The sequence below is a fragment of the Ctenocephalides felis genome, unplaced genomic scaffold (genome assembly GCF_003426905.1).
Source record: "Ctenocephalides felis isolate EL2017-DRISC unplaced genomic scaffold, ASM342690v1 CF-g0.4_SCAFFOLD_03050, whole genome shotgun sequence".
Lineage (NCBI taxonomy): Eukaryota > Metazoa > Arthropoda > Insecta > Siphonaptera > Pulicidae > Ctenocephalides > Ctenocephalides felis.
The window spans coordinates 17,725-29,675 of NW_020539204.1; the positions used below are offsets into that span (position 1 = coordinate 17,725).

General features: G+C 33.5%; 1 pseudogene; it reads right to left on the reverse strand.

Annotated features, from left to right (window-relative positions):
• Positions 1-10,043: 10,043 nt before the first annotated feature.
• Positions 10,044-11,421, reverse strand: LOC113381750 (annotated as a pseudogene).
• Between the last annotated feature and the right edge of the window lie 530 nt (positions 11,422-11,951).

Below are 11,951 nucleotides of genomic sequence, written 5' to 3' on the forward strand. Positions count from 1 at the left end.
CATACAATATGAGTGAACATTTTTCGAGCATGGTTTAAATCTCTACATCTTTCACCTAAAAGAAAAATAATTGAGGTTACAGCTAACTATATTATTTACTGATTACCATTTGCAATTTTTTTTCCATGATATGACAGTCTCTTTGTGAAATGAATGCAACATAAATGCAATTTTTTTTTCTGTAAAAAGTTTAGAACTATTATCATTCAAAAACATATATCACTTATTAACATAATCAATCAAATTTGTATTATTGCAACCTTGGATTATTGCATGAATGCTTGCATAGCTGTGGTCGCAAACCACTCGTTTAGAAGGCACGTGATCGCCTAATTCATCTATACAATCTGTAATACTTCTTTCAATCGTGGTACAAAAGTTAGAGAAAGACGGTAAACAGTAGAATATATTACTTAAGAAATAATTAAAGAACACTCAAAATACACGTTGTTTTTAGTTAGGCGATTTTTTACGTAAGAGGCCGTATCTCTTGTACAGAGCATAGTCTGATTTTAGTGCAAGATGGACGACGCTTCGCCCTGTTGTGGGGGAGGCCGAATTAGAAGCGCGAAATTTAAATTAAAACACATTTATCCATCCTCCCGGGCGATGCCAAGCATCTACAATTTTTACAATAAAGATATATGCCACATAAATGAATATATTTCTAAATTCTTAATTAACTTAAACTATATTGAACACATTTCAACGTAATAATTGATGTTTTTTTTAATCGATAACATATGGATGACAAGCGGACTTTATTAAATGCTTATAAACTAGTATAAATAAAAACTCTTGACGTAGTATTATAAGTCATTAGTGTATATAAAATGAATGCAGTTGAGTAAGCAATAATAACTAATTATATGAACTTAATATAAATTGTTACAGTGTAGCGAAGTCACATATATGATATAATACTTAATTGCCTTAATCGCTCAATTATTAAAATTTGATTAATTGGCACATAGTGAAGGTTCAATTTTTACAATAGGTCTAGTGCGAAAATCAGAATTGGTTTTAACCACTACTACCCTAACCTTTCCATCACGACCTATCTTAATTTCCATCACACGACCCAGAGGCCATTCGAGTGGTGGAGAATTGTCTTTCTTAATTAACACTAGGTCATTAACATTAACTTGGGTTTTTGCCCACATATTCCAAAGTTGTAACATACTTAAGTATGTTGACGTCAGTTTGTAATGTAGTATAGAATTGATAAGTTCACTGGAGTTGCTTGCCCATTTATGCAATGCAAAACCTCCTCCCCCCAAGTAACTGAGTTTTATCTCTCTGTAGACTAATTAAATCTGCTACGGAATTTGTACCTGTAATTATATCATCCACGTAGCAATCCCTATCTAAGATTTCCGCAGCTCGATGGTATAACAAATTTTCATTAGACATTTTTAGACAACGCATCGCTAAGATTCTATTTCAGACTCAGGTGATGTTCTCCAAAGAATGATTTGATAGTATTGGTCTACTTCCCGAACTTGTATTTGCCTATACATTTTTACTATGTCAGCAACAAAAACATACAGATGACGGCAAAATCTAATCAATATTGAAAATAAATCTTGTCTTACAAGATGCATCAAATACAACCCTGATCTTTTCATAACACCCATCCTTTAATACTGAATGATGCGGTATAAATTCTGGCCCTACTGGAACCTTCTTCAAGTTAATAAGCTCTGCATGTCCTAATCTGATGTATTGGATGAACTCATTGTATGCCTTAGCTAATTTCGTATCTCGGGTAAAACGTTTTTCTAAATTTTCTAACCTGCATTTTGCCCTATTGAATGATTCTCCTAAGCTGCCTTGCCTACCTGATTTAAAGGGTAAGGCAACCTCGAATATGCCATTATTTTTCCTACTTACGTTGGACATAAAATACTCCTTGCACAACTTATCCTACCCATTCATTGTGACATAGCTTGAAGATACCTCCTCTATTTGCCAAAATCTTGTTAGGTTATTGTGCAAGTCTTCATTCGAAACAAAGCCAACATGAGCTACAGCATCCGACTGTTTATAAATCTCTGACAACAACCAACCAAAGTGACTTTTTCTTAGTACTGGTAGACAATGTCCCAACCGTACGCAGCCCTGTTGCAAGATATCAAAATATAACTCAGAACCTATTAATAATTCTACAGGTAACGCCACATTAAATTCTGTATCGGCTAAGTCTACATAACTGGGTATTTTCCAATCTTTATAGTCTAAGCAACCACTCGGTAAATTTTGTGTAATGTGATCAACAACTACGCAATGAATGGTGCGTTGATATTCTGAAATCCTAGATTTGATTTTAATTTTACCAGCTTTCTGACTCACACATGATTGCCCTTGCAACTTGTCCATCTTACTTAAAGAAGCTATTGTAGGACATTTTAATTTTTGTATTAATGAATTGGTTATTAAGTTTATTTGTGAGCCACTATCCAGTAGAGCCCTCACCTGGTGGGTTTTGCCATTTGCATCGAAAACATAAAGAGAAACCGTTGAAAAAAGTGTTTGTATGTTATTGTGACTAGCTAGACGGGCGTTGTTTCCAGAATGGGGTAGGCTATTTGAATCTGAAGGATTAACATCACCATGAATTTAGGTATTGTGAGGCTCTCTACATCAGTAACACGTACCTTTGAGACTACATTTTTTAACATCATGTGCAGGTAGTAAACAACGAGTACAGAGGGAATGTTTCGACACTAATTGTTAAGGCGCGAAGCTTAAAAATTACTTCGACGTCTAACTGGGTGTTGTCGTTTTACTTCTCCTAACCACTACACTTTTAAATTTGTTCTATAATTGAACTACTGATGTGATCGGTGATTATTTAAGTAAAAAGCGACGTTTGATATTAATATATTTATTATAAAAAGAATATGGTGAATATAATGGCATCAGATAGTTAGTGTGGTTATGCTGAGCTCTGAACTTATACTGAATAAAAATTATTAAAAATAAAAATTAACAATATTAGCACCGCCCGTAAGAGGCGGGTTACATTAATTTGTACATCTACGGGGGATGATTTCTTGGACTTAATATATCTGAGAAGGATGATTCCTTGAAATTATCTGAAGGCATTTTGCAGATCCATAAATGAAATCATCGACGCGGATATAGACAGTCCAGATATATAACTTACATCAAAATTAAAAATATCTTATGTTACTAATGCATTTAGTACTTGAACTGTGAACGACATATAGACAGTGTCCGGCGACACTCTCGTTTAACATAACACACGACCCGTACAAAAAATAGTTCATGTTACACTATTACGAATTCTTAACACTAATTCTTTGCGACCTGTAACCTCTAACCGTTTAAATTTCGAACATTTATATAGTTGATGGTTTCCCCTACAACAGCAACAAGGAGATGGTACTCTTTTCACAGTGCCAACAAGCATCATTTTGGAACTTTCCTGACTAGCCTTATTTTCTAATTTAAAAGAGTTTTCCAGCGCACACACTCTTGATTCTAAAAACGAAAAAAATTCATTGACCGTTGGAAGCACATTCCCATTCCTAGCTAAGTTCCACGTCATTCTAGTGCTGCTATCAACCTTCTTGTTTAATATATACAAGCTACATTATAAGCTATCCTAATACGTTAAAAGCAGATGATACCCAAATTCTCAATGTAGTTTGCCAAATTAATAGTATATAACTAAATAAAATATAATATAAAAGGTATCATTTGCAACCCAATTTCGCCAATGGCAAATAATAGGCCAAGAATTGTGCATTAATTGCCTAAATCACCCTGTGACTTTAGCAAGTATACAATGGCGATCAGCAACAACTAATTGTAATTAATTTAATGCTAGTACAAAACCTCGATAAGGATAACGTCCGATAATCGTAGATCTCGTAGATGATGCAGACTCCGGTGCTCCAAACCTTAATGTGTATGTAATGAATATCCTAACCTCACAACACGCGGTGCCTTAGCCTTTATACTGCTTTTTGTGTCTGGTGTTTCGCGGTCTCGACAGGATAACATCAAATAATGTAGGATTTTTATGCTATCAGATGACCCCAGTAACATGAACGTCAGCGATGGCAAATATTCTTACCTTGTGAATGTAACCTCCTTTCAAATTAAATCTGAGTTCATCCACTCAGCTCAACGATAATAAGAATTGCTCTTCTCCTGACGTTATTGATTGACCCTGATACCTTTGATTACTGTGAATACTTTCACGTTTCGATATTCTACTCGGCTTCAACAACAAATTTTGTGACAGCAAATTCTACGTTCTTTTATACCAAATTTCAATGTTTTTTTCTTAAAATCCGTGTGAAAACTTACGGTACAAAAGTTAGAGAAAGACTATGAACAGTAGAATATTTTATTTAAAAAATAATTAAAGAACACTCAAAATACACGTTGCCATAGGTTAGGTGTTTTCTTACATAAGAGGCTTAGCGCAAGATGGCCATACAATTAGAAGCGCGAAATTTAAATTAAAATATATTTATCCAAATCGATCTAACATTATGTTCACTAAAAATTATCAATGAATATGTAAAACATGCTGTATTTGTGGGCACTGTCATTATACCTGAATATAAAAATATTCTTTTACCTTTTGTAATTTGAGTGAGGTTTTCCTACTAAACTACCTGTCGCATCAAAATACAGTACTCTATCTGCATTATTTTGCAAATACCTTTTTAATACATAACATGCTTCATGACTTACTGTTACCGGAATCACCTTTAAAAGGCCAGATAAAATTTGCATTTTTGGTGGTATTGTCAATTCCAGTAACATCATGAGGACTAGATCCACGTTGTTGTCTGGATGGAGGTCATTTTTCTTCTTTTCTTCGTACTTTGCCTGACGCATGCAAACTTGTGAAGGTAGATTGTATACTTTACCGAAATTTTCATATGATTCAGGAAATTCTGTTATCGTATCTTTGAACTGCTCGAGACGACATGCTGCTGGTTTTTGATGTTCAAGTTTTTTTTAAAAATCATCTCTATCTTTTTCTCTTAGTTGCCTGCATCTAAGAATTGGATTAGTTTCTGTACCATGAGTAAGTATACCTTCAGGTATGATTAAAATTTCAATAATCATTATTTGATGAGGATCAAATTTCATGTGAGCGTTAAATAAATTCGATGAGCATTAAATATCATGCAATTTCCAACATCCTTTTTCTCTTTTTGATTTTGTGCATAGCGAAAGTGCAAATTGCAAGGATCACAGCTATCCAAAAACTCTTCAAAAATGCTTCTTTATAATATTTATTTACTTGAACTGTACCATCTACAATTTGGAATAAATGCTCAAATTGAAGATCTAAAGAAAATGGCTTATTTTTCTTCGGGATTTTGTCTGTAACATTCATTGATGAGTTTTCGATATTACTATATTCTAAGCACAATTAGAAACACCAGAAAAATTGCCAGTCATCGTGCTTGACAAAACATCCATTTTTGTAACAATATGAGATGGTACAAAGAAAACATTCTAAAAATAAAAGATTAAAATTTAATAAGGATAAATTAGGATAAATATAATTATGTGAACGCGAGATACAGATAATTAATGCTCGCTATTGCAAAATTAATTTCTTTTTACTTCACCTAAGAAAAATATGATAATATTATATATGAAAATACCTTTTTATATATGAAAATACTAAATTAAAAAAGTGAAAATTCAATATTTTATATAAAATTTTATTTGAACAAAAAAAGAATAAAAATAAAAAAATTTAAAAGTAAATATTTCATATATAAATTTGAAAAATCCGATACTTTATATATAATTTTATTTCTACAAGAAAAGAATAAAAATATAAAATTTTAAAAAGTAAATATTTTATATATAATTAAATTCCAATAATAAAAATACAAAATTTAAACAAGGGAATATTTCATATATAATTTTATTGCTGACTAGAACTGACTAGAAAAGAACAACAATACATATTTAAAAAAATAAATATTTTATATAATTATCAGTGTATGTTATGAGTATATATAAGAGATTAAACGTACTACCAAATAGCGACATCATTTTCATTGCATTTTTCTTCAGACACGGAAATTTCTCAGAGCTTATATGAAATTTATAGAAATTTTCGATGTTCACGGAGAAAAATACATTTTTCATTTCGGAATTATTTCGCAAATTATTTCCATTTGGCAGTTTGCTTGTACTTCGTCAACATCAATGTTGAAGGGGGAGGAAAACATTTTTATTGACATAGCTACCTTTTCAGTTCTCAACATTTTGAATCTCAATTGAGCTCGTTGATCAATATGTCCACATATTGAATATATTTTTGAGTATTATTCGCATTTTCCTTTTCTAAATAAGGAAAATGAGACACATTATTTTGCAACAGATGTTTTCTCCACAATTTCAATTTGCATTCAAAGCATTGTATTTTGTCATAAAAATTGTGTATAAATTGTCCTCCACATTGAGATCGTTCAGATGCTGCGTTATGTCGATAAAAAATGCAAAATCGCACATCCATTCTTTATCATGAAAATGAGGAAAGGCATATTCCTTCTTATCCACGAACAACTCTACTTCGGTTTTAAGGTCGTACACTCTTTTCAAGATTACAGCTCTACTCAGCCAGCGTACTTTAGTATTAAAAATTACATCGCCATATTTACTTTCCAAATTTTTAAGAAATTCTTTGAACTCACGGTGATTCAACCCCCGTGACTTTATAAAATTTATCAATTTTAATACTGGGATCGTGACATGGGGTAAAGTTAATTTTTTTTGCACACAAACTTTCTTGGTGTATCATGCAGAGGTTAATGAAGATTTCTTCACCTGTGGTTTTCTTAATATCTTGGAAAAGCCTTCCCGCTACTCCTACATTCACTGGTGCCCCATCTGTTGATATACTAACAATTTTTTTTAGTGAAATTGAAAAATTCCAAGACAGACTTTAGTTTTTCATAGAGGTTGTAGTCCCTTGCATTGGTACCAGAGTACACAACTCTTCAGTAATATTAAAATTGGTACACGTATAAATAGTGCAAGTTGTGCTGTATCGCTAACATCGCAACTTTAATCCAGTGCCAAAGAACAGTATTCAAATTGAGCAATGCGCTAACGAAGTGTTGCTAATATATTCTCTGATAAGTCATCAATTCTTTTTGCAACTGTGAACCTGGATAAACTAATATTTGAGATAATATTAAGTTTATCAGGAAAAGCTATTTCTGCTACAGCTGTCAGACAATCTTTTACCATATCTCCATCCGCAAAAGGTTTCATTTTTTGCCAGTATTTGGCTGATTACAAAACTAGCTTTTACAGCTGTATGTGATGAGATATCTTGAATTTTAAAAATACAATGTTGTTTTTTTCAAGTTTTTTTTCTCTTGATTGACCTTATCTATCCGGAGCTGCCCTGTTAAATTTTGATATTTATTTTCATGTTTTGTTTTGTAGTGCATTTTTATGTTGTATTCTTTCAATGCTGACACGGTTTCCGAATCCGAAAAATAATCGAATTCCCATCTTTTTTGGAAATTAGTCATTAATTCAGTCATCAATTAGATTAATTAGTCATTAATTATTAAAATATATATAATACTAATATTGATGTCATTAAAATAAATTCAATACGGCCTTAATAATAATATTGCAATCACGACTTTCAAAAAAGCCAAAAATTAGTTAGCTGCTTAAGTCTCATTGCTCTGATCCCGCTTGCATCAATGAACATGCCGCGTGTAAACGAGCACGCACAGACCAACGCGTTGTATCCATGGGGGCACACTCAGAATAAATGTGCTTTACGCTGTTTATCAACTGTAACAGTTACCGCGCAAAGAATTTAAAAAATATAATAGCAAGACGGCCGCAGAAAAACTCTCGCCGCGGGTTGCTCATCTTTGCACTACACCGAGCGAGTGCCGCGAGTGAAATCACGTAATATTCTCTGCTAAAACTTCTCTTTAAATAAACAGGATGATCTTCAAGCAAACATATGATTTCGTAAATTATAAATTTTATAAGTTCTATAGTTCATAAATTTGATTCCATAAATGTTCTTTGCTCTATGGTATTTGGTATTTCTTGAAGTTTAAATTTAATTTGTTAATTTGACACCATGTATTCAGTCTCGCGACATCTTGTTGTGGTATTGTAACGTCGCTCTCACTTAATATCTTTCTATAAATTTTTAGATCATCCGCGTAAAGCAGAAATTCAGACTTGAAGTCTATTCCGATGTCATTGATAAAAATGGTCTTAAATGCGATCGGGTACACCCGATATTGCATCATATTGCTTAGAAACATGCCAGTCAAGTAAGAAGTGAGCCACTCCAGAGCTTTTCCCATAACACCGTATTGGCGCAGTTTGTGAATTAATATGTCATGGTCTACTATATCAAAGGCCTTGCTGAAATCGGTGTAAATTGCGTGCACATCTAATCCGGTGTTAAAAGCATTAATGGCGTACAGAACCAAATTTGTCGCTGTTGATCGCCCGCCTACGAAATCATGCTGTCTGGTAGAGATTATATTTTTAAAAGTCCAAGTCAATTTTTGGAGTACAGATTTTTCGAATAGTTTTGAAATTGAAGATTGAATGCAAATTGGTCTGTAGTTGTCCACTATTGATTTAGAACCGGACTTATGTATAGGGGTAATCAAAGCCATTTTCTAAGCAGCTGGAAAGATTCCTGTTTTTAATGGTTTCTGAAATATATGCGTGATTAGTTCACAAAGAATAGCAGAACAATTTTTGAGAAGATTTTAAGCATAATCTGCATTAGTTTATCGTAGTTCACGTTAAGATAAGATAGATTGGCATCGGGTGCAATCGTAACGTTTTTTTTTTTGTTTTGAAGAAGTTCCAGAAGTCATTGGTGTTAACTATCAGGATATTCTCCACATTTCTTATATAGTCAGTGTAACATATTTTGCTTAGTTTTTAACATTCGGATCGTAGTGTACTGATAGTTAAATTAAGTATAACTCTTGTCTCAATTAATTTTTTTGTATTTAGAGTGCGCTACTTTTTAGGCTTAATCTTTTTAATCAAATCTTTTGTAAACCATTTGGGGTATTCATTCTGTTTTGGAGTGATTGCTGGAACAAACAGTTTTAGACCACTTTGAATTATATCATATGATTTGCTCACTGTCGTCTAAATTGCTTCTATTCGTTTAGATATCTCAATCCAGTTTATTCTATAGAAATAATCGTTTAATCCAGAGTAGTCTGCTTTGTTGAATAGATAATTAGACTTTGAGTAATTGGTTTCCATAGCAGTTTGGTTATTTATGATAATGGTTAATGCTGCGTGATATTTGTCCTTTTCTGTTATTGCTATTGCTCTATCTATTGAAGCATTCATGTTACTGAAACAGAGATCTAGAAACTTGCCAACATCGTTGAGCGTTTACTTCTAAATCCAAATTGGCGTGATGGAATCCAGTTATCTATTGGTGTGTCATTGTTAATTCGCATTAGTAAGATTCTTTCCAGTATTTTAGAAATTATTGGTAGTAGTCTAATAGGTCTACATATTATTGGTAGTAGTCTAATAGGATACACATGACAAATCTTTACCAGGCTTGGTTATCATTAGTATTTGAGCTGTTTTCAATTTTTTCGGTCAGTAGCCTTTTATGAGGACTATCGTTTTCCTTGGATTTTTCTTCAGCATCTTACCTGTTATAACCTGCAGATTTTTTTGAGTTCAATGCCACTATTTGGGAATAAACTTCCTTGTGCTTAATTGGTTTTATTGGTTGTTTCTCAATAGGTTTTTGTAGTAAGTAGAACTCCAATTATCCGAATTAATGGGGACCGGGACCAATTCGGATAATCAAATATTCGGATAATCGGAGTTTTTTTCTTTAAATTGCCGTTGGAGAGAAAAAAAGTTACGTTTTGATATTGCACTATTTTTTCATAGAATTAAATGGAAGAAACATGATATTTTCACATGTTTTAAATATAAATAAAATGTACTTATGTACAAGTTTAGAAATAAAAATCATTGTTTTTAAACATCTCCGTCAATGTAAGCTGTTTTGCGGTCTTCAACCGTTTTCGGCCAGCCAGGTCACGCATTCGCTTGACGGTGAGCAGTTGCAAGTGAGCATCGGGCTAATGCTCCATCCACGTCAAAGCAGTCTCGAGGCCGGCAAATGCTTCACTAGCTGATGGTCCAGCGTCTACTTCAACATCAGCAGAAAGTTCTTCTTCCACTTCCACTTCAATATATTCTCTCATTTACAACAATTTCATCGTCATTGAGAATTTGAAAACCAGGGTCAAACGTGTCACAAACCGTCCACTCTCCTACATCTTCAGCACTTACTTCTGTAAAACCAGGAATTCTTACAATCAGTTTTCTTATTTCCTTTAGTGACAACGCAATCTTCATCATCATCATCCTCTCCATTTTCTTGTTTCTCATTTTCTTTAGGTTCTTTTTTTTTTTGTTCTCCTCAGACGGTAGGCCTTTCAGTTTATTCCACGCACGTCTTAGCGTCACTGCCGTAACCAAACTCCAAGCTTCCGCTACCATGTAACAGCAGCCTTTTAAATTTATTTTGCCTTCGATCAGCAGTTTTCTCATTAGTTGCTTTCTGTAATGGCGCTTCATTGTTTCAATAACAGACTGGTCCATGGGTTGCAACAAACTTGTAACATTGGGAGGCAAAAACGTCGTTTTAAACTGCCCATTCTCTCTTTCCAACAGTTCTGCTGTAGGATGAGTGGGTGCGTTATCAACAATTAAAAGCACCTTACTGCCTTCTTTTCCCATCGATTTTTGGTGCTTTTTTACTTCAAGAATAAACACTTCATCATACCATTCGGTAAACAAAGCTGAAGTCATCCAGGCCTTGGGTTGACTTTTGTAGAAGAGTGGAAGTTTTTTTACGTTTTTAAATGCTCTTGGATTTCTTGATTTTCCTATCAAATGAAGTGGTAGTTTATGATTTCCAGTGGAGTTGGCACAGTTAAGCACTGTAACACGTTTTTTACTGACCTTATGTCCAGGAGCACTAGATTTCCTTTTAGAAGCCAAAGTGGTTTTTGGTAATGCTTTCGAAACAAGGCCAGTTTTATCGGCATTATAAACAAACTCCGGATCATAGGATTCTGATGCAGTTTTAAAATTTTCAATAAAATTTTCAGCAGCTGCAGAGTCTGCTGAAAGCTTCTCACCAGCCAAATCTAACTCGCGTACACCATGTCTGAATTTAAAGTTTCTTAGCTAGCCGTTACTAGCCTTAAAAGATGAATAACCGAGATTTTCTGCTAAGATTTTGGCTTTTTCACAAAGGATTGGACCTGAAATAGGATTTCCCATAGAACGTTGCTGCAGAAACCATTTAAACGCGGCTTCTTCCAAATTTTTGTTGGTTGCTGTCTTCATTGTTTTCCTGGAGGAACTTCCATCTTCATTTTCAAGCACCGAAACAAAGTTTAAAAGTAGTTACGGGATCCATCCCGCTGACATAGCTTATATCTAGCCACAAGATCCTCCTTGCTGATAAAGCATATTTTTAACTATATAAGTAGCAAGATCTCTACATTCGAGGAGGATAATCTTTGCCAGTATTTACACCAGTCCAGTTATAATATTATCATTATATTGTAAAATTTAGTTATTTTATATATTTTATTGTAATTTTAAGAAATAAAGTTTTTTTTTATCTTACTCTCGAATTACGAGTATAAATTTGGCGCAGTCGGTAGGATCAATTCAGGATCATCTATCGCAGATATCCGTTGATCTCAATCATTTAGAATTCAGAACCAATAATTAGTAAAAGTGATAGAAAAATCAATAGGATTGAATTCGGGAAGGCCTATCGCAGGATTTCCAATCAATTCAAAGGTGATTGTAATTCATAGTGTGCAAAAGTGCAAGTGAAAAAAATATATTGTGTGAAAAAAGTGCGA